This window comes from Conger conger, chromosome 1 (genome assembly GCF_963514075.1).
Source record: "Conger conger chromosome 1, fConCon1.1, whole genome shotgun sequence".
Classification (NCBI taxonomy): Eukaryota; Metazoa; Chordata; class Actinopteri; order Anguilliformes; family Congridae; genus Conger; species Conger conger.
In genome coordinates this window covers 28,676,337-28,703,653 of record NC_083760.1, presented here as the reverse complement: position 1 = coordinate 28,703,653, position 27,317 = coordinate 28,676,337, and the positions used below count along the sequence as shown (strand labels likewise).

At 41.5% G+C, this 27,317-nt stretch overlaps 1 protein-coding gene across 2 annotated transcripts in view; it reads left to right on the top strand.

Annotated features, from left to right (window-relative positions):
- prkd3 (protein kinase D3) overlaps positions 1-27,317 on the top strand; it is a 76,491-nt gene that overhangs the window by 13,369 nt on the left and 35,805 nt on the right. The gene's annotated exons all lie outside the window — the stretch shown is intronic.

Genomic DNA, 27,317 nt, shown 5'->3' with positions numbered 1-27,317 from the left:
GCATTCCATAGACCTTGCGTCTGGCTTCAGGCAATGGGACGATTGTGGACATTACTAGATTCCCCATTTCATTCTCTGGTTTGAGACAGTTGGCGAGAACAGCCATTTTAATTCCTTTGATGTTGGAAATACAGGGGGCGTGTGAATCATCAAATGGCATGGTTTTAAAACCAACATATTTACAATATCAGATGAAAACTACTTCTTAAGCCTTTTCCCATGCATTATATGTGGAAATTGTGCTGAAATTAAGATGAATGCGTCTGCATTTTTAAAATGCTCAAAAGGACTTGGCCTATCTAACAAGTACTGTCCACCTCCTCTGCGTGTGACTCCCTCGGTTTGCCTGAACAATTAATTTACACACTTAACATTAAGTTGAAATACTTGCATACTTAGACTAATGCATTCAGAGGCCGTAGCATTTCGGATGTGTATCTTGGACCCATGGTAGTGGCAAGGGAATTTGTATTGCATAACACGGGATAATGATTTATTGATTTGGCAATGCTTTTTAGTAATAATTTATTGCACTGGGATTGGTCAGTATATGCTGTCCAGCTTGAAGCTGAAGCCTGAACTTAAATGTGCATTTCCAGACTAAATATTGTGGGGGTTTTTTATTCAATTATAAATACATTACATTATATTGTCAGCGAGAGCAAAAAACACCAGTTGCTTCAAAAGCACTAGTTGCTTCACTACTCTTGTGTGACTATGCCTAACTTTGTTCCTGTTAAATTGTGCGTCTGATGAAAGGTATCATTTATGGAGGGGAAATTATCAATATATTTTCCATAACAGTGTTGAATAAATAGTTGTTCCAACTGAAATGACAGTATAGAGTGAGAGAACAAATTATGTATGTCCATTAAAAGACTCACAGTTGGAGTAACGGTTGATTTTTTTCCAGAAACGCTAAATACAGTTTATAGTGAGCACTTTATTAGCTATTAATTAGACTTATTGTGTTAGATTTATTAAGTCTTCTGCTATTGTAGCTTATCCATGTAGAGGTTTGATGCATTGTGTGTTCAGAGATGCTCTCCTGCATACCACTTTTGTAATGTGTGGTTATTTGCATTACTGTCACCTTTCTGTCAGCTTCGACCAGTCTGGCCCTTCTCTTCTGACCTCTCTCATTAACAACGCATTTCTGCCCACACAACTGCTGTTCACTGGATGTTTTTCGCAGGAGATCAGATCAGTTTCTGTCTGGCACCAACAATCATTCCACAGTGAAAGTGGAATGTTAAGACATTTGGTCTGAAAAATAGCTGAACCTCTTTACCTCATTGGCATGCTTTTATGCATTTAGTTGCTGCCACATGATTGGCTGATTACATTTGCATTAACAAGCTGGTGTACAGGTCTAGCTAATGTGTGTGATCACTGAGAGTATATAAAAAACAGTGACAGTACAAAGCTGTTACCTTAAGCTATGCTATGCATTTTTTGATCTATAAACCTGCAAGATAAATGATTAATGACTTTATACATGGTTAAAAACACTTATTTCTTTGCTTGAACGATGTTTGTGATAGCCTGCAAGGCTGAAGGTTCACAGTGTGTCTTGGCCTCTCAGTTAACTGCTCTCTGTTGCTTGCAGAAGGCTGATTAAGCCAGTGGAGGAAGGAAATTTGGAAAGTTTTTTTGGGCATGTGTCGGGGGAGAGGGAAAAAAACAGAGTGTTTCCTCACACAGCGGTTTTATGAACATTTTATCTCACCCCGAGTCCCGGGGCTGTATTCACTCATTTCAACAGTTTTCACCATGTCCTGAAGTACAATGTGCAGCACAGTAAGCCTGCATTAGCGGACTCTAGAGTCTGTTTACACGCAGTGGACAAGGCCAGTGTTTCCACATCCTTGTTAATTCATCCTTGAAAGTATTCTTCAAAATCCACCATCTATCATGTACTAAGATTTTCACTTCATACTAGCATGCAAGATGTCATGCCACCCATTATGTTTTTCAGAATTCCATACATTTAGTAGGGGATTTTGCAAACCTGGATGAAACCTGCACTGCTTTCTCTGTAATTACACCAATAAAGATCATTTTAGACTCGCCAGGGTTCTGCCTGGCACACACACCTTGAGAAAATGAAATAGCCCGTGCGGAACAGAAACAGTTTCATAAACCCGAAGAGTGATTCACGTAATACAAGTGATTGTAAATTCATTTGATGGCCATTTGGTGGTTGAAACATGATGCCCGAAAATCTGCTGATTTTGTTGCAGAACCAAAGCGCTGTCATGAGATCTGATGATTGTCTGTTATGCAGTTCTTCTACCTGACGTTGGTTCCCCGGTGTTCCCATCTCAATTTAACGACTTCTACATTTCATAATTTGTGCTGCTGACTCTTCAGCTGAATGCTAATAGCTTTAATGGCCGCTTCATATTTAAATATTAGTTTAACAGTAAGTCAGGGATTTCACACTGGGGGGGAGGGCACCTTGCCCGGTAACTGGCCGAGCTTTATCATTCCCCTGCAGGTTCATGTGGAGGATAGCTTGTCAATATGTTAAGTGTTGCCATGGTTACGGGGGCCTGGAAGCAGGTAGCAAGTGAGCCAAACTGGAGTGTGCCGTTTGGAAACTGAATCGCAGCATGGCTCATCCCTCCAAGTCAAGACTAGCTCTGGAAACCCACAAAAAATAACTACCCCTCCATTCCCCATATGAACAGTGGACATCCACACAGTCTTGAACTGTTCTTTTGGGGACAGATAGAGAGAAGGTGAGAGAGACATACAGACAGAGAGAGAACAAGAGTGTGTGTGTGTGTGTGTGTGTGTGTGTGTGTGTGTGTGTGTGTGTGTGAAAGAAAGAGAGAGTGAGCAACGTGTGTGTGTGTGTGTGTGTGTGTGAGAGAGAGAAAAATACAGTGTGTGTGTGAGAGAGAGACATACAGAGAGAGGGTGTGTGTGTCTGTGTGTGAGCGAGAGATACAGAATGTGTTTATGTGTGTGTGTGTGTGCAAGGGAGAGAGAGAGAGAGAGACAGAGCTCCAGGCCAATTAGTGTGTGCAGGTTCGCTCACGCTCTTTCCAGGAAAACCATGCCCAATGGCCTTCATGAGAAACAGAGGCCAGAATAAGGATGGCTCTGACTCCTCAACCCCTCCCGCCTCACCTCTGACCACCCCTCCCACCACAGTCCAGCTGCACAGACACACTGAAGCTCTACTATCAGTGACACTGGGATTTGAATTAAGCAATCTGGTCTTTACTTTGAAATTTTGTCCTCATCTTATTCCAATATATTAGGTTACAATGTTCTCTCCTAGACAAAAGGCTTAGAATTGAGCATTTTTCTACTCTGATGCTGTCCTACTCTGATGGAATGTAATATGCATGTATCATGAAGCTGTATGGCACTTTCTTGGACAGAGGAAGAAGTGGAAAAGAGGCCCAGCAACTTGATGTGATGTTTTGAAGGTTATGGACGAATTGTTGGATACCATTCAACAAGTCTATTAGAGAATTATTTTTAAATATTTTGAACGGTTTGAAGTTTCTTTGGAAAAAATCGTAGTGGTTCTGAAGGTCTGACTTCCAGCCCATAAAGGATATTATGTTTAACTTCACTTTCTGTTCTTTTTCAAAGGATGTGTTAAACTGCCCTGAAAAGCCATTTAAATAAATCATAGTTAATTATAATACCAATTCGCTTCCTGCAGAATTACTGAACAAAATAACTGAAATCTAAATGAGATGAGGATTGCCAGAAAGTAATATGTCAATCAAGCGGGTCTGAGAGTAATTTGTGATTTTAATGCTCCCTGTGCACTGCCTAATTCCTACCATCTGCATGTTTCTGTAATTTAATTCTGTGCAAATATGGCGCATTGCCAGGCGGGCAGGAGGATTGCGAGCCGCAGAAGGTGCGGTCCCCTGGCGGTTGGAGTCCTGGTTGAGCCGCACCAGGCGGTTGCTTTCTGCGAGGCTGGCTCTGGAGCCGAACCGTAGCCGTGTGCATCCCCCTCCTGTTGGAAACGGCTTGGACTGGTATCGGTAACTGCTAGCGCCGCTTCTCGTTCTCTCAACCATGTACCTGCTGACGCTTTCATGGGTATTGGGTACCATGGGATCCCAAGCTGGATTCTGGGGTTCCTCAGGTAAATAGTAAATGGAAGGTGCCAACCTGCTTGTCGGGAACAATTGGGGGTTGGACCATTAGGCTGTACCTAATTTAATAGTATTCTTACCTCTTGAGCTTATGTCACCAAAGGTGTTGCAAAATGCAAAGAATATTAGCAAGGAGTTCCTCAAGCATAAACTGGCGCCCTAAATGGCCGACTGGGAACAGTCCCTACGCTACAGGCTGTCCTGTAGTATAATTTTCTGTTCTTTCTGTGGTTTAGGTACATGACTGGGACCTGCAAGATCCACACAATTGTTGGGCCATTGAGCAAGGGGGGATTGTCTCCTGCTTAGTCTAATGAACTGTAAGTTGCTTTGGATAAAAGCATCAGCCAAATAACATGTAATGTAATGTAATGTCTCCCTGCTGCGAACACCCCTAGCTGGCTACTGTTCTCCCCTTGCTGGCTGCTCTAATATTTGGGGAACCACCTAATATTGCCTGCTGTAAAATCCAGCTATGCCAGCTGGTCTAGCTGGGTATGAGCTGGTCAACCAGCTAGTGCTGGTACAGTAGCTTGTCTGAACTGTTTCAAAACTTAGTTTGAGCTGGTCTGAACTGGTCACCAGCTGTTTCAAAAGCCTTTTTTTCAGCAGGGTTGGGCTATTTTTTGGTTTGTCCTCCTGTAGTACTGGAACACCAGTGGAATAAGAGCATCTCTAATGTAGCTGGTTGGATTTTGACAGGACCTGCCAGAAACGTTCCTTTCAGTTCGTACCCTTATTGATTTTTATGACTCAATGTCAATATCCAGAGGGCTTCCGATATGTTTATCAATACATGCTCTATTTAACTCCAGGTCCGCATTCTGGCACATGATGAAACTTGATGCGTGTTACCGTCTCAGTTTCCCTGGGGCCTGATGGTTTTGATTTTTTTGTGTTATGCGTGCCCAATTGCCAAAGATCCTCGCTGACTGCACAGACTGGGTCATATAACCTGGACATTATATGATCAAGACTGGGCTATGTCATTGACTACAGTATGACCAGAAGCTTGCAACAAAGACTAGACTCCGGAGTTAGGGTATGTAATGCTATATTAATACCATTTAAGAGCCAGGCAACCATACTAAGCCTATTGTCACCGGAGACCATTTTTTAATTGGCCTTTGATTATAAAATATTATTATAACACAGTAGAGAGGAAACTAGGGATAATATTACACAAGTACGAATTAGAGAGATCCAGCTTCTGTATACCAAGCTGTAAGAAGGTTACTGCACAGCACTGTGTTGAGGCAGGGGTTCATGGTTAGCAGGAGTATTTACATGCCAGATGTGCTAAGGACTGTGTGGTTTTGTCCTTCAGCAGTTTTGAAAGGGTTGATCTATACTATAGGCTATAGGCTCTGTCCCATTGCGGCAACATCATACTTCAGTTCAGGAGAGTTTAGATGACTTTACTTGTCCTCCAAAGGGTGTGATGCCAGCTAACCCAATGAGTAAAATCCAGACATCTAGACGGGTGAAAATGTATGTTGAGACGTTATAGGTATATGGCTACCTTCCTAGCCGCCTAGAAAACTTTTCAACCATCAACGGCATGACTGTGCCTCATTACAGTAAGTTCTCACCACAAATATCTTCCCTGGAATCACTTCCTTTCACTGCCAGGGCTTTTCTTTTACTTGGAATGTCGTACTACCTACAGGCTGTGCCGGCAGACTGCAAGTACTGATTGCCAAGATGAGTCACAGATTCGATTACATTTGATTTATTGGGTAATTAAAAATACATATTCTTCTGCTCAGACAGCATTCATTTAAAACCACCAAGGATAAAACATAATAATCCCAATGGTGTATTTACTTCTATTTTTTACTCACCATCCTCTATGGCAGGGGTGGGCGAAGAGGGTTGTGTCTGTTTCATGCCAACTTCTGCCGTTAATTTATTATTATTTAGCTGTATTTCTTAATAAGTTCATGAATGACAGTTGACCACTGCTCCCAACATGAAACATCTCAATGTGGTCTAATCGATGGTTAAAGTGTATTCAGCTAATGCGCTGATTTGGCCAGTGTAATTGGTGACAACAAAAACCTGCCTACACTCCAGCCCTGCAGAAGTGTACTTGCCCACTCCTGCTCTAGGGTGAGTAAATAAATGACAGGACTGGAGAGACGGACAGTTGAACACTCACTATGGTGTTTCAGCCATTACATTTTGTCATAAACAATACAATTTCCCACCCCTGCTGGGATTCTAAGCTGGTTTAAGTTGTTTTGGACACTAGCTGGTCATAGCTGGTCTGTGGTTGGTTAAAACTGGTCTCTAGCACAACTGAGTTGTTTAAGCTGGTTGAGTAAACTGGTGGACTAGCTGGACATAGGCTGGTCAGCTGGTGAATAGCTGGTTGACCAAATGAAAGTGTTGAAAACACAGCTTAAATCAGTTTAGGCTGGTTTAAGATGGATTTTTCAGCAAGGAGCTCATTGAGCATGCGCAAGAGAGGTAGCGTGTGACAGGGTTGGGAGTGACCTTCACTGTAACCCTCCCTGCCTTGGTGAAACAGCAGTGTGGCAAAATACAGTATATGCTTTACACAATGAGGGTTTGATTCAAGGATTTGGGCCGCGTCAATACATTAACTGCCCTTATTAGCCCCCCATTAACAGTATGGGGTTCTAATGACGATACTATTTGCATTGTTCTTCCTCCAGGTAGCTTTTAAACAAGGTGGAAATACACTATGTGGATGAACAGCCAATTAGAGCAAGTGTGCGGAAAAGGGGTCAAAACTTTTAACACTTAGCCTAGACAGTAGGAAGCTGCGAACGGGGTTTCAAACTCCCAGAGGAATCCCGTCTTCTCCTTCTCCTTCTCCTTCTACTTGTCTCACTACCCTAAGTAGACAGAGAATTGCTATGTGTTTAGTTCCCTTAGACTCCGTCTCCACAGGTAATTAAGAATCGTCAGTCACAGCTTGCGTAATGCACAAATGAAAAATAAAATAATGTGCTATGGGGAATGCAACAAACAAGCCCCGACTCAGAGAAACGGGGCGTAAATAGACAGCCACACAGCTAACCTTCATGAGCAATCAAACCATAAGTGGCAGTCAATTGGGAATCAGTCGTCCACACGAGGGCATTGATTACCTAATTGCCATTCATTGCCAAAGTGAAATTAATTACCAAAATAGGCAGCATCTAGCAGCACAAAAAGCAAGTGCCTGGAAAACCTAGCCAAGTTCAGTCCAGAACCATGACAGTTGAGTCCTGATGGTTGAAATCTCCATCTTTAGAAACAATTTCAGCTTTGTGCGGAAACCAACGTGATTTGGTGCTGGTTACAACTGACTGTATTTAACTACTTGTCTACAAGTATCACCTGTTGTTGGAAGCAGAAGGAACCTCTCTCGTTAGAGGTATTCAATAACTGAGCTTGTGTACCTCCTACAATATTCATGTTTGGTCTCCATAGAAAGAGACTAAAATTATGAATCCTTCGATATCCCATCATGAATCCTATTTTGTAAGGCTCAGTCCTGCTTCTAACAATAAAAGGGAACTATAATACATTGATTGGCAGTTTCAGCTAAGACAGTCCCATCTCTCCCACACCTTCCAGTTTCCCACAGTGCTCCTCTGGGGTTCCACCCATTTTTGCAAGCACATAAAATGTGGGCCTTCCTTAACTTGGTTGGCTTTTTCACACAGGGGGTCAAGGTGTTAAGACATTTGGTGGGTTTATATCTGCCGCTGATGAGTCTCCAGCTACTCTGGCAATTCATTTTCATCAGTGATTTCTGGAGGATTCAGCTGCCTTCTGGTCTTTAATTTTCTGGGACTGTTTTGGGAGACATGCTGCAGTTTGGCACTTCTTTTAATTTGTTTCTTTTGTGACTGTCCATGTCTTGAATATTGTTTGTTTAAGGTAGTTGACCCTCGTCTTTTGACTTGACTTTTATGTTGTAATTTAAGAGTCTTAATCTTAATTTAATTGTGAGTTGATAAACGTTGATCCAACAGGTTGCTCTGCCTATCAATGAATTTGGTAATAATGAACAAATTAAATTGAATAAATGTATTTTACATGATAAGTGAAGGGTTTTAACAGTGAAGGTGCTCACGAACCAAGTGCCAAACGTTAAACAAGGGTGTTAATTGTTAAAACTACCAGATTTGGAAATGAACAATATTTCACCTTAAACTTCACTTTCCCGACAATAGGTGTGGGATAAATGTAGCGACTGATTACTTGCATACGTCAATAGCCTGAACACTTGTGAGTATTCACAGTGGGCACTCTGGTCTGATGTACTTGAAGCGCAAACATCTCTGTTGAAAGTTGTATTCTGTCCCTGTCAAATATTTAACTCAATAATGAAAAAAATAAGAGGGTTACTGTAGAGTGACTGTAGACTGTGGCACATGCAGTGAATGCATTTTTGTTGTTTGTTGGCTTTTTCAAAATCGAATCTTTTGAGGCAGTTTGTGTAACTTTGGAGATTGTGGCTGTCGCCACGCCACAATCTCAAAAGTCAGCTTTGTTCAGTGATTTCATTCGAGCCTCCTGCGGTGCGGCATCCCTTTTCAATGCTACAGCACAGGACTGTAAGGTTGTGGTGAATGAGCAATGCTCTCGTCCTTTGAAGCTGTTTCTGGACCAGAATCCACATTCTGCTGTGCGCTGTCAGGGGATTTGGGTTAGGGCTGCAAATTTGAGAATGACAACATTCATTTTCAGGCATATCGAAGCAATTTTGATATGGCTTTGTCAACGGCCTACTTGTTGTACAGCTTATTGTATGGTTTTCATGGGACATTGAAGTTAGGGGAAAGGGACCTTGAGGATTGACATTTTTTTAGAGTTTGTGGTGGAGGTAAGTTAGGGAGCACTAGAGAAGAGACTGGTCAAAGTGTCTGGCCCCTGTCTGTCTGCAGCATCACCCTGCCCTCCCGACCCGATGACATCACTTTTTCACTGATGGGTGGCTGGGATCCACAGATGGGAGGAGATGCAACAATGGGGTTACTGTTGGAGCTAAGAAACGTGGTGATTTCCTACCATCATGTTACGAGCTGCAGGTTCACACAATGAAAACCATATGTATCCCAGTTTTTATTCCTTTTGGGTTTTTTTTTTTTTTCCAAAGCCAGAGCTGCAGATCACGTTTTGTGTGAGGAGTTACAGAAGAGAGGAGCCTGTAATCCGAGGTGATTTTTTCCGTCGCCTCTGTTTGGCATTTCCTCATTAATGTAGCCTGTGGGATTGATCTCCATAGCTGATAAGCAAGTAGCCAGGAAGCTGCTGCAGAGAAACACCAATGACCTTCTCCCAATCACCACTACTGCTCTTATCCAGGTTATCTCCTGTCATTTGTAACCTCTATTTGCTTTCTTCTTCCCATATTCCTAGAGCTTCATCATATTCCACTGTATTCATATTCATATTTCTAGGCTTGTCTCATTGGTGTGATGTCATATGTAGAAACCCCTTCTTTGCAATCCACAGGTCTGCGAGGTATCACGTATGGTCTACCGACCGAAACCCTACCTGTTAGCTAATATTATATTTACTTTCCATAATATAATTTATGTTCTTCCTCCTTATGCATTTGGCTGTGCCACTCTTGGTAGCTCTATATAAAATAAGCATTGTGGTCGGTTTCTGATCAGGTTGGGCTGTGAAAGTAGAATTGCATCAGGAGACTGTAAGCTGAACTTGACTCGGGCAGACTGTTGTGTCTGTCTCTTTCCATTGTGTCACCTGGTGAAGACCATAGAAGTCTGCAGACAATGGCTAACTTGTGTGTGTTTGGGCGCATGTGTGTGTGTATGTGTGTGTGTGGGGGGTGGGTGTGTGTAATGGTGTGAACAGGGAGGTACTGTACTGTGTAATATGAGGTTGGGGGGAATATGTGGTTATGGGGGGGGGGAAATATGTGACATGGGGAGGTGGGGTGGTGACTGTGGAGAGATGTGTTGCATAATGTGTTGCTGTGTTGCTCTTACTGCCTGAGCCTCAGGCAGTAAGAGCAGTTGTCTGGCAGTCGGAGGGTTGCCGGTTCGATCCCCCGCCCGGGCTGTGTGGAAGTGTCCCCGAACAAGACACCCAACCCCCATTTGCTCCTGACGAGCTGGTCGGCGCCTTGCTTGGCAGCCAGTCGCCGTTGGTGTGTGAGTGTGTGTATGAATGGGTGAATGAGAAGCATCAATTGTACAGCGCTTTGGATAAAGGCGCTATATAATTTTTTTTTACCATTTACCATAATGCATTGTGATTGGTTGGTTGGTAAATAAAATTGGATTCGGAATGAAATGTCATTACATTTTAATTACATTCTGCTGCTTGGCCCAGTGGTCAAATGGTTCTCTGTGGCTGTTTCCTCTTTCACATCACCCGAGTCTCAGAGACTCTCAGCCTGTTGACCAAGGCCTCTCCCAGTATTTCTGTTTTCACATTCTCCTTATTTCCTCTCTTTGGTTGACGGTGGTTAGCAGAGAAGTACACCATGTTCTGTTTTCTGTAGCCAGCCCTCTGGTTTTCTTGTCTATTTCGGTTTCTGTTCTTTTCTCTGGTTGTGATGGACCCGTACGTGAGCTGGCCCTGTGTAAGGCCACCCATTGTAGTGGTACTTCATAATAATAAAGACCAGGTTTATATCTGGCATATATTATCAAAATTGAAATAAATAAGCTGCATGTAACTTTTTAACCCACTTTTTCCATTGCCTCAGGGACATAACTGACATTGTTAAACATGAACTGCTGAAGGTAGGCAAGAACAGGTGGTTACATTATACAGTACCACCCACCTTAAAATGGCTATGAGAATAAAACAGTAATACTAAACACACAGAAACAGAACAACAGCGTGGGAATTAATTATTATTCTTACTTACTGTATGTACTTGGGCTTACCTTAGTCAGGCCAACCTAAGTTGCATTTGTCCATTCATATAGCTGGATGTTTACTGAACATGTTGAGGCTAAATGCATTGGTCAAGGGTGAAACAGCAGTGGCTCTTCTGGGATTTTAACCTGCAACCTGTGTTACAAGGCCATTTCCTTAACTGCTATACATGGTGAAAGAGCACAGCGATAATATTCCATCATCGCCGACTTTTTCGTATTTCCAACACATGCTTGCACACACTTTTTTGTATTGTCTGTTTGAGTGGGGGCAGGGCTGGACTGTTGCTTTAACTTTCTCAAGCCTCTTTTGACATAAATGTTATATCTACTCAGAAGCCTGCAAATGTTAAAATACTAGAATTCGGTTTCAAACTAGCAGGACAGAAGATACCCTGTTTAACACAAGGCTGTTTTTTTTTTAACCCCTTAAGTCTCATCGGTACATGCTATTATCTATATTTTTTATAGGCTCTCTGGAACACGATCAGTACAAGGTTTTCTGACCAGTATTGGTTATCCAGTTACACAGTAAAAGCGTGGGCAAAAAAGACAGTATAAATTTAGCTCAGCCTAAAACCGACTAGTGGTATGGTATTGAAGTAACTACTGAAAAGCATTTTAGCGAATCACATTACATTTCCAGTGGTTTATAGTTTGAATTGGAATCCAGAGGCAGAAGTCGAAAAACTAAAACAGGTCGGTAAACTACGGATCAATACAATATAGGAGGAATGCGCTAAAGACGGAACTCGAAAACAAAACAGGTCGTACCAGGAATCAATCAAGAATAAATGCTAGAGAGTATGGAATTGACTCATAACAACCTGGCAGAGAACTAACAAAACAGACAGGCTTATTTAGAGGGATAACCAAGGGAAATCACAATCAGCTGTGCACGATAACAAGGAAATGAAAACAGGTGAAACAAATGAATGGGAATGAATGGGGAAACAGGCTACGGAAAGCACAGAGGGTAATAATACACGCTAGACAAAACCTAGACAATGGAAAACACAGAACCTGACAGCAAACACTTTTTTTCAGGATTAAAAGTGTTGTATACCTTAGTAAGCAAACTACAATATTTTACACATTACATTATTGGCATTTGGCAGACGCTCTTATTTAGAGCGACGTACAGTTGATTAGACTAAGCAGGAGACAATCCTCCCCTGGAGCAATGCAGGGTTAAGGGCCTTGCTCAAGGGCCCAACGGCTGTGAGGATCTTATTGTGGCCGGGATTAGAACCACCGACCTTGCGTATCCCAGTCATTTACCCTAACCACTACGCTACAGACCGCCCCTACCTTGTACATGAGACCCATAATATCATTTTGTTTCCATGTGTCTCCAAATGTCTCCAAACTGCCTAGACGTGGCTTAGAATAAACAATGCAGAATGAAAATTTTTGGTTATATTGTTATCAAATACGAAAGGGGATTCGTCCAGTGTTTTGGCTGTGGCTCCATTGTGTTTCTGCCACAATGGTCCGTATCCACTCAAAAACAGAAAGTTTTTTCTGTGAGAAAATAATCTTCCACTTCCACTTTGTTTGAGCTTCTGTAGCTTTGTTTTTGTAATACTTAATTCTGACTCTTGGAAAACAAACCCCAAAGGGTTACCTTTAAGAAGAGACCAGGATCTGTAGTCAAAAGGGTTCAAGAATAGTAACCATTTTATTTTGAGTATGTCATTTTCAAGCTTGTGTCAAGAAAAGGGGTGATACTTTAGGGGTTAAACAACAATATTTTGATGATTATTTATTATTATTATTATTATTATTATTGTTGCATTATAACATTATTATGATTATTGATTGCATTTGTACAGTAATAGTTATACATGACATACTATTTCAGCCTCAGAGATTGCTGAATATCGCACTCCTCCCAGGCCTTTCCTTCTCTTCCTGAAAGCTCTTGAATCCTGTGACTCAACCCCCTTCCCTGCACACACACACACACACACACACACACACACACACACACACGCATACACTCACACACAAATCACCCCTACTTACTCAGAAAACGGCCCGTGCTGCTGTGGGACTGTGTCACTGGAAAAGAATGCGGGATCTGGTCAGACGCTTTGCGACCCAGGGAAGATCACACGGCCCTTCCTGTGCACTGAGCAGCTGACACAGTCCGAGCCGCCACCCGCTAGCCTTCCCCCGTGCTACCGTGGCAACATATCCCATGTGTACGGAGCTCATTGATATGTCATTTATTAATATGACCTGATCCAGAGCTACTTATAAAAAGAGCCCAATAAATAAGCTTTATTTATTTTTGCACATACTGTAATGTTTCTCTGCAGTTGAATATTCACTGTAATATGATACAGTTCAGTATTTTTTGAAGAAAAACTTTCAGTTCCACCTTCTGACATGTGACCTTGCAATCTCTAAGGTATACAGTGCTGTATGTCAGCATTGTTAACCACTACACTACACTACATTGCAGGATTAACATTGCAGGAAGTAGTTCATCACTGTGAGAAGCCATAAGAAAAGGCCAACATTTAAATCAGCTGAAGGTTTATATCGGGCCTCTGGGTGTTGTGGGCTAGTAATATAAATTGGTGGGATGACTTTACTGGTTTCGTTTTCTTCCAATGTTTTGAGCAGTTTGTGGTGACAGCATGCCGATGAACTTATCTTGTCTCTGGCGTGATTCTCCGCCCAGTATTGTCCACATGCTCCTCAAATAAGGCTGTTACAACTAATGCTGTTATCCCACACCCCTAGGACTAACCCCCTCATCATTCCCCAACCTCAGAAATTGGATAAACAGATATTTTGTTAACAATTGCCATGCTGAACGGAGAGACACTAAATTAAAAGTATTAAAAAAGAACAACTTCCACAAGCAGCAAGTATAAGTTTACTGTTGCGAGTAAGTTACTATAAGTTACTTTAAGTTTACTCGATAGCTGCTGGACAGGGATTGCTATAAAAAATTCTTAGGTGATAATGGATGTCTAATTAGTATTATGCTAATTTATGCAACGGATAGGTCCAGTTGGTCAGTTTGCGTTCCAGCCATACCAATATCCACAATATATGCGCAGCTAAATGGAATGTTTACACATCTTAAAAGATTTGCCTACTCCGAGTTTGTAAATCACCATTATCTACCTTGTAATCAAAATGAATGATGAATGTAACTTATCATCATCTCGCCGCTAGTAGCCTACCAAAGTAAAATAAAATGAGTGAGTGTCCTTTGATTTGGAAAGGAGTAGGAACAAAAAAAAATACAACTTAGGCAACATCCTCAGATCGAAATACCTGCAAGAGCACCAAACCCTGGCGAAGCAAATGATAACTCATAACGACACTGAGTTATTTCAATAACTGCACGTTATCTGGCAGAGTCCCGATAAACGTTGACAACAAAAACAAATTATTTGTGTGTGTCAGTGTCGTCTGGTGTAATGTAAACTAGCAAGCTAGCTAATGTTAATGCAGTGGGGATGCATTATTGCAATAGTGTTGCTTAGCTAAGGTTAGTGCAGTGGGGATACGTTAGTACCGTTGCTTCGATAGTGGAGTGGGGATACATTATTGCTAGCTCGAACCTGTGGTATATCGTGGATATTGGCACAGCTAGGGGATGTAACGGCACTCCACTTTGCATCGTGCCTAACCACCCTGCTAGCTGTGCCAATATCCACGATATACCACGGGTTCTCGTTCCATAACGCTTAATTATGTTCCCTTCCTATATTTTCATTCAAATTGCATTGCTAAACCATACACTAAAGAGGAAATTATATTTTTAAAAACTCCAGAGTCCCTTTAATAATCCCTTTAATCTGTTTTCCCTGCTGAATGAATGTGCTTGATATGCATGCTCTAATCTGCTGGGATGATTTACTTCAAATTGGTTCATGGCAGTTTCCTTGAAACACAATCATTTATGACCATTGGGAGAAGTGCATCTGCGGTCTGGTAAATCGCCGTTCATCTCTGAGCTACCAAGTGAAAAAAGAGAAGAGAGGGAAAAAAGCAATATGAATGTACTCCTCCCTACTGCACAGGCTTCTGGCCTGCCAGCTTGATGGATTTTCTTTTTTGAGCAGTGGAAAATTGTTGTTGGGCCTACAATGGAGAGGCAGTGCTGGCCCATCTGTGGGGCATATAAGAACCATAGCACTCTGCATAAAACCTGAACCATATGAAGGGAAGTACCGACATGACAGATGCACTATGGTGTTTTAAATGCGCCGCGTATTCGAGGCCATACTCAACGTTTTGACATACAGTACTCTGCAAAAGACACCCTAGAATTTATTTTATGTAAATTTGGTCTTAGATGTTTATTTTCTCGGCGGCACGGATGGTGCAGTGGGTAGCACTGCCACCTCACAGCAAGGAGGTCCTGGGTTCAAATCCCCGTTGGCCGGGGCCTCTCTGTGCGGAGTTTGCATGTTCTCCCTGTGTCTGCGTGGGTTTCCTCCGGGTACTCCGGTTTCCTCCCACAGTCCAAAGACATGCAGGTTAGGCTGATTGGAGAGTCTAAATTGCCCATTGGTATGAGTGTGTGAGTGAATGGTGTGTGTGCCCTGTGATGGACTGGCGACCTGTCCAGGGTGTATTCCTGCCTTTCGCCCAATGTATGCTGGGATAGGCTCCAGTCCCCCTGCGACCCTGTTCAGGATAAGCGGGTTAAGATAATGGATGGATGGATGGATGTTTATTTTCTAGATGTTTAGATGTTGTTTTCGGCATTAGTGTGTCAGTGGAAAAGAGCAAATATGATACATTTTTGTATTTTATAAAATAAAAGAACATATTAAGTAATAGACCACTTTTCAGACAACTTGATCCATGCAAGTAGGACTCTTTCCTGTTTTTTGTAAACTAGATGTTGTTGCTAGATGTTGTTGCACCACCCATTACAACTGAATATGCATATACTAGAATTTGGTGAGGCAGTTAAATTGCAGTGTGCTTTGCTCAAGCCAGAAAACTTCTTCCAGGTTTTTCTTTAAGTCAAAGAGACAGAGCTGTAACTGAGCTGACTATACTGTAGGTAGCCAGGACTTGCAAGCTTCTATCCACCCCCACACTCAACCTTTAAGTGTTCCACTACAACTGTCGAGCCTCACCAAATCCATCATGAATTTAGAAATAATACCATGGCATTTGCCAAAATGTACATTTGAACTGTACCTAGAATACCCAGAAGTGTTTGGCTGATGCATCAAGTGCTGTGCCAAAGCTCTTGCACACAGGAGCAAATACCATAGCGAACTCAGAAAAGGTATTCTCAAGTTGTTCGGAGTAGAATAGTTATTTATTTCAGGTTTCAAGTTTGTAGTTTACCTTATCCATGTGCTTGAGCAACAATATTGAAATTCCATCATTACATCAGGAAGTGCAAGTTGTGTACACAGTGAACATACACCTATGAGCCAAAGCATTATGACCACTCACTGATGAAGCGAATAACATTGATTAGCTCATAACAATGGTGCATGTCAAGGTCTGGAATATATTAGACAGTAAGTGAACAGTTGGCTCTCGTAGTCGACGTGTTGGATGCAAGAGAAATGGGCAGGCATAAAGACCTGAGTGACTCTGACAAGGGCCAAATCGTTATGGCCTGACTAGGTCGGAGTATCTAGGCTATCCCGTCTGGTCCGAAGCGACAGCAGGGATATTGTGGCACAAGTTGTAGAAAATGTTCATGATGATTACAGGAGGAATGTGTCACAACACACAGTGCATCACACCCTGCTGTGTATGTGGCTGTGTAGCCACAGATCAGTGAAAGTGCCCATGCTAACCCCTGACTGTCGTCAGAAGCGCCTACAACGGGCACTCAAGTGTTGGAACTGGACCTTGGAGCAATGGAAGAAAGTTGCCTAGAGGTTGCCCAATGAGTCCCATTTTCTTTTACATCATGTGGACAGCCAGTTACGTGTTCACCATTTACCTGGGGAAGAGATGGCACCAGGATGCACTGTGGGAAGAAGACAAGCCGGGGGGGGGGGGGGAGTATGATGCTCTTGGAAACCCTGGGACTGGGCATTCATGTCGACATCAATTTGACACGTGCCACCTACCTAAACATCATTGTGGACCAGGTAGACCCTTTCATGGCAAAGGTATTCCCCAATGGCAGTGGCCTCTTTCAGCAGGGTAATGCACCCTGCCACACTGCACATATTGTTCAGGAATGGTTTGAGGAACATCTCAATCCGATCAAGCATCTGTGGGATCCACAGCAGCTCCACCTCCTCACAACTGACAGGACTTAAAACTGATACACTGGACAATACTTAATCATGCAGCAGGACCATGATCATACAGATCATACAAGACATACAGCTAAAGTTTTTCAGGCCAAACAGTGGTATGTTCTTGACTGGCCAAGTCAATCACCTAACCTCAAGCCAATTGAGCATATATTTCACTTGATGAAGACCTGGCAAAAGGCAACTGGCCCCTGAAACAAGCAGGAGCTGAAGGGGGCTGCAGTACAGGCCTGGTAGAGCATCACCATAAGTCTATGACCCAGCATCTAGTGAAATCTGAAAAGCTGAAATCTGCACATAGTGATTTTACAACAAAAAATGTGTCACTTTCCAAATACTCAAGGACTGCACAGCATGTTGTATGCAAATACTTGCTTCATAGGATTTGCTACATCTTCTTTCAGCTATTTTATTTTGGCTATTCTTCAGTGCATTCAACACCTGCTCTTATGCGAGTGGCAGATCACACTAGGCTGTGACATTTTTGAAGAAATTGAATTTTGTGTTTAGGGAAGCAACATAATGTCCACTCACTCAACAGTAAATACTTGAAGTAACAGTAAATCAGACAAGAAGCTTCATCCATATTATCAATATGTTTAGGAAAATGTCCTTTAGTAATGACACATACCTTGCTGGATGACCGTTGATGTTGCAAGAGCAGCTATATATTCAGCAATTTACCGGTACATAGTGGGTTTTCCTGGCAGGGCAGGTTTCTGGGAAGCACGGAGGCTGTGAATTACCTGTAATTTAACAGCAATTTGTAGATTAAAAAATGGAATTGCAGGAAAATGTTTTGATTACCTGCAATTCTGCAGAATTGAAGATAAACATCAGCTTATGGAATTCCTTCCTAGATTGATTACTGATAGCCGGTTATTTCACTACTGACTACTACTAAAACCATCTGAAAAGGCAAAAATCAGTGCACTGACTAAGAAGACCCCACCCCCAATCATCCAAAAATGCAATCTCTCTCATTTTTTTCTCCTATAATTTTAGCCAGATGTATGTCTGTGACTAGTATGTTTTCCAGAACACCGAGGGCAAGATTTATTAAACGATACAGAGTGAACAAAGATGGAAGAAGTGACACTCAGGGTTCTGAAAACAATTGATGGGGATTTATTAGCAAGTCGCATTTCACAATTGAGCACTGTTTTTCATTATAGTACTATTTGCCTTTCCATTAATGCATAAGTGATTTTTCATAAGTGTACATAATACTGGATGAACCCACTAGAACTGGGGTGAATTGATGCGAATGAGGGTCTTATGAGATATGAGTTAAAATGAGTATTTTCTGAATATATTTTCTGAAGCCAATATTAAATGCTATTTAATTGGCTCATATTTGAGGAGAAACAGTGATACCTCTACTAAGCACTAATTTATGCTCAGTTTCAATATAAATATTCATCAATATAAACTGCTGCATAAACTCTATGCCAACTCATTATATCCTTTGAAAATCTACAGTTTCTCTTTGTTATACTGTTGCATATATTGCATGTTGCATATTCCATAGGCATGGTGTGGTCTCACATCTTTGAGCAAAGAGTTGATGTACATGTGTATTGGCATTATTCATTTGTGCTTCATATGCTAAGTTTGAAAGAATACATTAAAACAGACTCCACATTATTTAGACTAATTCCAACAGTCATTAACTGCAACTTTCATTATGGTTTGATTTAAAACATACTTTTGAAAGAGCCTCTCACCATTAAATCTTCATAATAGCTATACTTAACTCTTGTCATTGCCAAAGCTAATCCTTATTAATTTACATATTACTTCTGGTTTTATAGGGAAAAGGTAAATGTTTAAAACTTTGTAGCATATGGACTGATTTATACAACATCAGGATATTCCTTCTGATTTCTTCATCTTTTTGCATAAACCTTCCTAAAACATATGTATATAGTGTTTTGTAAATGTTATGATATAATATTAGGTACATATTCCTGACCCATTTTGCTGAGTGACAATTACTTTAAATATAATCTCCCTTGCTATGGTAACAATGACAGAAAAGTCTTGTTTATGGATATTAATTATTTTGTTTCTCAGCTGTGTGGACTGTAAGGCTTTGCTATTTCCATTTATATTAATAATTCAATGGAGATGCCACAAATCTGGCATACAAGAGGCAGAAGGGAACCTTTCTGTTTCTAAATGAAAGTTGTTTTCCAGAGCATATTTCCACTGAATGTGGTTGAAGTAATTGCTTACACACTTCAATCACTACTCCTAAGCTCTTGTATGCAAGAAACCACTTCTTTCCACCAAAGACATTTGGACTGTGTACTCTAAGCATTTTCCACTAATTTTGGTATTAGCGTGATCTGGCAGTCAACAGGACTATTTGATGGTGTCGTTAAACAATAACCCGCAAACACAATAAGCCTTATGCGTTGTCATACGCATATTGTGCTTTTAGCTTTGTTTGACGTTTTATTGGGGGTAAAAATCATCAATCCAAAGGACTTTGCACTGAGAACATTTTTGGTTAATCATCTGAAAGATTTAATGCCAACTAGATTTCAGGTTGGAACATTTGGAATAACCAGTGTAGACTTATTGCTCTTGAAAATTGTTTGGAGAAATCGCCTGAAAGAATAAAATACAAATATGAGTCTGATATTTTGGATAGAAGCTGCAGCAATGAGTTGGTCCTCCAAATACAGTTAAATATTTCAGTTGGGGAAACTTAAAGTGGCAATCTCCGATTTCCCTGGTTTTGGTCGATTTAGCAGCCACCCATGGTGACTGGTGGTCATAACAGGTCGATTCTACTAAATTCAAATCGTTCCCCCGTGACGTACAGCCTTCTCACACGTTTTTTTTCTTCTGATTGTCGGTGTGGTTTCAACCATCATTGTGAGTTTACTACAAACAAAGACAACTGTGCACAACTGTGCTCCTCTTGTGTGTCATTGTTTCTTCCATAGGCTTCCGTGGTTTCCCTGCATAAGTTTCCATACTGGGAGGGAGTGGCAGGGCCTCGTCGCACCTGCACTTCCCAGGCGCTACTGCTGTCTGTTCTGGCCCCACGGTGGTGGAATGATCTTCCTGTGCACGTCAGAACAGCAGTCTTTGACCACTTTCAAGCATAGACTGAAAACTCATCACTTCTGGCTGTACCTTTCCTTCCCTACCTCACTGTTGTAGCTGTTAGCCATTTAGCCAAGTGCTACAGGTAATAATTGCACTTGTGTTTAATTATTTTAGTTTTGGGGGTGTTCTAGCTGCCAACCATGGTATTGCTTTTTGGATAGTTATCTGATTATTCTGCAAGGGTTCAAGTTTTTATCTAATTTGTATATATAGGAATTAAATTAAACAATGCAAATGGTCTCAATTGTCATTGCGTGAGAAATGCCAGTGGGAATTTGTCTCCAATATGGATTTTAACTTGGGATTAAATTAGTTGAAAAACCATGGAGTGACTAGATTCTGTATGCTAGCAATAGGCATTAAAGACAACAGAATACGCAATTCAACAGAAAAGCGGGTGATTTGGTGCCTATGGTAATGGTAAGCTCAGCAACAGATTGCTGCAGTGCACTTTAGAAGCTTAATAACAGTTCAGGCCTACCCTTTCTTGCATTGGAGCAATTCCAGTCTTTCTTTTATTTCTCTCTGTGGGTGGGGATAAATCATGGTTTGAGGGTCTGAAACTGGAGCATTAATACAGAATAGCATCCTGCAATGCTCATTAATGGTGGGCAATTTAGCTTGGCCTTGCTTTTCATGTTATGTGTAGTTTCATATGGTTTTTAACTATGTTAAACCCATTGCTTTTTTCTCTCAATTTGAAGAGAGATTGGCAGTTGTATTTCTAGGTTGGCCTAATCATCTTATGTCATTTTGGGAGAGTCCAGACCAAAGACTGTATAAATAATATGGACCAACAGCCTGTTATGTCACCCACTGACTATCCATGGGCTTGTGAAGGATGTTTTGAAACCACAAATCTCAATATACGGGCACCGCCATTTTGTACAATTCAGAGCCAGAGACTGAGCAGGAAGCTGAGTGCGGCCCCTCCACAAGCGTGTAAGACAGAGGGATGTAATCTGTCCCTGAAGTATTGCTGTATTGTACTAAAACAATAACTTAAAGAAAATGAGGAGCATATGGGGAGACATTAGATGAAGGAACACTGATTGCGACTACATTTTCTTTTGGGAAAAACTCCCCGATGGGAAGAATCTCAACAGGAGACCTGGATATTGAGGGGGAGCCTATTCTTCACTGTCTGGATCTTCCTCAGGTCTCAGAATGGATTCCTCAGAATGGATGTAGCAGAAATGTAATAAGAAATCAATCGAGTCCAATAGGTTGAGCGGGCAACAGTTGAGGTATTAAACTACAATGGGGTCCAAAAGTCTACAGACCACATTCGAAGTTTTAGAATTTTGAAAAAAATAAAACAAATGTAAGTTACTTCAAAGCTTTGCAAGAACTACTCCAAGACCAAAGAAGAGTAAGGAGTGCTAAACAATCCACAATCACCTGACCTTAACCCCATTGAAAATGTATGGGGGCACTTTAAGACTGAGAAAAGTCAAGCTTTCAGTAACATCACAAAATGCTGTTCAGAACATTGTCAAATAATGCTGGGATAACATAAATCATCAGGTTTTGCTCAAATTTGTGGAAGCCCCTAAGAAATTCTGAAATTAATGTAATTTTTTTCAAAGATTCAACTTTTCACTCAAATTGTTATGCTGGTAACATAATTAGTAATGTTAGTTTTAAATGAGAAAGGATGCAGATTGGATGCAAAATAGAAGCAATTCCGTAAGTGGTCTGAGACTTTTGGACCCCACTGTAGATGATATGAGGAAGATTCCACCTACTGCAGTGCTCCCTCCCTGAGCAGTGCTATGGCATTCTGTGGGCTTGCCAGCCACATACTCGCAAAACCACATCCAAGCCAGATTGACAGAATATCTCATACAAGTCATTCTTCATTAAATTTGAATGATTTGCAAAGAGAAATATCCGCCATAAAAGCACTCATCAGCAGTTTTTTTTGGAGGGGGAGGGGGCTAATGGGGGGTTTTATGGTCGCTACCCTTTGGTTCTCAGTCCAGTTTCCACACTGTTTGCCTTGCTTTTATGCTTTTCCTACTCACTCAAACGCTTGCATTCCCTCTGTTCTCTTGCCATTAAACGGATTTGCCATATTGGCAACAGATTGTTCTGTTTTGCTGCAGATTATGGCAGGAAAGCCCTATCTTCCTTTGGATGAGTAGGTCTCATAGACCGATTTGCAGCTTTGGCGTGCACTTGGATCTTTGTGAGGAGTGCAGATTCTGTAAACACAGGAAGTGCTGGATTGTCAAACTGGTGGTAAGATGGGGAATGTTTTTGCCAATCTGCAATGAGAAACCACAGTACGAATAGCATTGTCCTCTCTTAACAGATTGTAGCTCTTATCAAATTTTTTGTGTGCCATCAATGGTTTTGAAGGCTTTAGGGAGGCAGGGCTGATTTTCACTCAGACCTGGACACAGGTACCCTGCTATGTCGGCTTGGCCAGCTTGAAAATCGAGCTGGTCATAAGCTGGTCTAGCTGTCTATGAGCTGCTCAACCACCATGGCCAAGCTGGTCATAAAGCTGGTCTAGCTGGGTATGAGATTGTCAACCAGCTAGTGCTGGTAGCTTGTCTGACCAGCTGCCAGCCGTTTCAAAACCTAGCTTGAGCTGTTTTTTTCTGCAGGGTAGTCACACCCATCTGGACTCCTGGAGTCCTTCGTTCTCCAGTCTTCCCTAGGCCTCGCTTGAGTCCTCATATCTGTGTAAGTCAGTGAAATCGTCTGTCTCTCTGCCACTCTGTCTCTGTTGGTCATCCCTACATAGCCCCGGGCTTGTCTGGACATGATGAGGTGCCATGCATGTTCCAATGACACCATTTGCTTTGTCATATAGCATCGCAAAATATAGTGTAAAAGTTTGAGAAGCAATGGAAATATTTGATTTTGATTTGGCCCAGAGCAATAGAGCATGCATACCGTGGCTTTATACTACCAAATGACAGAGCATTGGTTAAGTCAGGCCTCCGTACAGAAACAGTGGGAAAGTGGTGGCGTGGTGAAGTTGGGCCGTGTTTGTGAAAAGTACATATCGCACACGGAGGTAAGTCTTGGAATGACTAGCTTTAGGAAATGTCTTACAGATGGCATTACGTAATGGCAGTAACGTAAACTACACCAGAGAAAGTAAATGCTATCGTTTTTTTTGGTTTCTGTCCATGTGCTTTGAGTATGCGTAAGTGCAAAGGCTTTTCTTGTGAGCTTTTGTCTTGTTTCACATAGCCGCACTTACTTCATATCAAGTGTGCCAGGCTTGTCGTCTGAAATTTTACACTTTGGAATTGTGATATGGGTGTTGATTCCTTGCAGGGATGCAAGTTTGATTGATGCTGTACAAATGCCGGTGTGTGACCTCTGTAGGAGGGAGACTTCGATATATTTACAAAGGGAGTGCTGGGTGATGTTTTCATTGTAATAAAGCGACTGACCTGTTTGGTGGAAAATTCCTCTGAGCACTCCCTTATCCCCTATGAAGATGCTAAATCATGGCTTATGTTACGATATGGCTGTCACCACACAATACTATATTTTCATTGGGCAGAACCTCCCAAGTTGCCCCTTAGTTCTGCTATTTTGTTCAACGTTAACTTTTCAAATAATTACAGTCATAATAATACAATATAACTAGTTATAACTAGAAGATCATCTCAGAGACACCTTTTTTTAGTTTGGGAGATTGTATGGATATTGCAGAAAGGCTGCATATCTTGATTTTTCAATGTTTTGGAAGTCCCTGCGTTAAACCTTCCAGTTGCGATGCATCTCTGTCCAGATTTGTGTGCAAAGTAAAATCCCATGTTCCATGAGAAGCTGCTGAAATATTAACAAGGGATTCATCTGTTTTGTTCTTTTTTCCTTTTGTTCCTTTTCACGAGGCGAGACTGCTCCTCTCACCGCAGAGTGCTCCCCTCATCTGGAATGTTATCTTTCTGTTCCAAACTGGACGTAGTCTGCGGGGGGGCCTCGGTTGTTTAATGGAGATGAAAGAGAGTGGCGGCTCAGCAGTGGGGTCCTGTCCCCAGCCTCGCAGAGCCGGAATGGAGTGCTCGCCCCGGTAGTTTCCGACCCTCATGCCGAGAGCAACAGCTCACGAGTGCAGGAGCTCAGAGATAGGGCTTTGGCTGTTTGGATGAGGTTACGTAAGACACCGCCACCGCAGACAGACAGGCCTCTCATGTTTCCTCCGTATTTGGGATGAAAGGATGCTTTCGCTCAGGGGGTTATTTGAGATTTAAACAGATTTCGGAGAAAAAAGTAAGACAACCCTTGAATCCGTTTTTCTTTACAGGTGTAAGGACTTCATAAAGGTGTCAATCAGATTTTAAAATTGTATTGTATCAGCTGTTTCAGCTTGGATTTCTCCTCTTCCCTATGGCCACCGTTTTTTTATCTGACCGTCCTATCCATGGGGGATAAGGTGAGTGAGTATCCTCGTGCTTATGGCCATCACATTCAACCCAAACTACTCCCTTCGACATTCTCTCTGTCAACAGTCACCTTGTCGAGATTAGATATGTAATTACATGATTGAACATTCCTTTGATGTGTTGTCAGCGGGTCTGGGGAAATTGCTAATTGAAGGTGGAATACATTGCAGAAATGCAGTGCTGTTCTTAGCAAAAGCCACCGCTCTTGCAGTGATGTAAAGAGGCTTTGTGTAACCTGCAGTGTCCAATGTGATGATGGTCAGTGTATTCCATTTCATCTTCTTCGTAGTTAACTGCTGTAGTTCAGTGCTGAAGTGTGTGTGAGCTTGTATGTGTGTATACTCGTGCACATGGCCACATACAGTATGCAATGTATGTATGTATGCATGTATGCTCACATGTTCAGCTGTGAGTGAAGCAGTAACACCTCCAGGGTATGAAAGCTTTATAACTTCTGATTCTGTGAAACAGGAAGTGACTCACTCTCATGTGTGTTCACATCCTGGCAAAGCTGCAGGAGTCTGCAGATTCCTCTGCCCTCCTCAGTGCATGTTTGCCATTGCTACCTACAGGGCTATGGGCACTACGATAGCCAAATATTGCTACACTATTAAGAATAAATTAAGTTAATACTGGTCTTCCCATTCCAGGAGGGCAACTTTATCCAGGTGCTGTTTTTGTTATAACGGTACTTCACATTTGTGTTATGATAACACTTACAGCTAATCTTAATTTCATACAGACTAATCCGTCATGGCCGTGATTATGGGCTACAGAGACGCCACTTGTCGCATAGCCTGTGTATTCTCTCTGCAAAATGAATCGTTGCTTGCATACAGTGGTATGTTCAGAATGCAATTTTCATTGTCAGGTCAGTATACCATGCCTAAAATAGACAAAGTAAATAAATAAATACATAATAAATGAATACATAAATGCATATTATGTAATGTCTATCAGTATATAAAGGCTGGATAAAAATATGAAGTCATACTGCAGATAATTTCAAAAATGGCTTGCACATTTTGTTATTCATACTCCTACTCTTTATGGCGATGCATTCTGGGATGCTCTGTGACTCCCAAGTCTACCTTTCTTTTAAAGTGTATCTTTCAAGAGGTGTACCATTAATGTTCATTTATTCACATGAATCTATTTGATGTGACCTTCCTTTAAAACTATGGGCATGTCTAGGTGGTGGAATGCACTACAAAGTAAATCTGACAGATGGAAAGGACTTCTTCTTTCAAAAGCTAGGCTATGCCTGTATGAATTCCTTTTCACTTGCATTCTGGCCTCCTCAGGTAATTTGACAATTTTACGTGAGTACTCTCTTTTATGGATCTGTTATCCTCCGAAGTTATGGAGCTATTCTTGTAGTGTGCTCTACGAATGAATAGGAGTGAATGGGAGCAAGACAAATTTGAACATATGGCCATACCGTCGGCAGGGACAGCTAATGCTGCTAAACTTCACTCTATGCAATTAAATGGGGGTAAGCTCCACAAAATGTATTGTGTTGTACCAATGTGAAATATCCCTTTAAGCAGATGTGTGAGATTTTTGAGTCTTGCCCATACAGGTGTTTGTGTGGGGAGATCAGAACTTACATATTTTTTTCTTGTCTTGAGCAGACCTGGGTCAGCTATGTAATTGTTTTGGATTCAAATGCTTTTCTATGCTCGATTGCATTTACCTGGTGCAATTGAGCCAACCTCAGACAATCAGACAATCTCAGTAAACCATAGAAAGCCAAAGTATTTGAATCCAAAACAATTACGTATTTCACCCTGGACCGGTCTTGAGTGGTCACTCTTTGATGCTTACATTAAAGCTTCTCAATGCTAATATTCATGTTTCTAACATCACATCTACCTATCCCTGGTACCTGAGTATTAATGCTTCTTGAATCAGCATTTGACACTTAAAGATACAATAGGTAATTTCGGACTCCTAACGGTGAAGAGAAGAATTGCAATGACAGACAACCTCAAACCACAACACTGTTTATGCTTCCCACAGTCTATGAATGTAACGCGTAATATAAATCATACAGTTCAGTGTTCTCATGCACTGTTTTGGAAAGCTGACAGTGACAAACGCAACAGAGGCTGCCGTCTTTTCTTAGTGTTCTAGTAAGAAAATGTTTGCCGAACAGGTGACTTTATGAGATCTTTGGTGTGCTACACAACACTATTTATAGTTTAGTGAGAAAACAATACCAATTCACTATAACAAGCAAATTAGCGGTTACTAGTTTGCTTCCCGAATGTACAAATATCCACCTAAAGCACAACACTTGTGCAATCGCTACTATGTTCGTATTGCCTATATTTTATCATAAGTGGATATTTGTAAATTCTTCAAGCTAACTGTAGCTAATTTGCTTGTTGCTACTGATAATGAACTGGTATTGTTTTATAACTAGATATGTAGTCTTCGTTTGGATAATAAGCAGTAGTTTCAATGATTCCTCGTCTAGAGTGCAATTTGGGC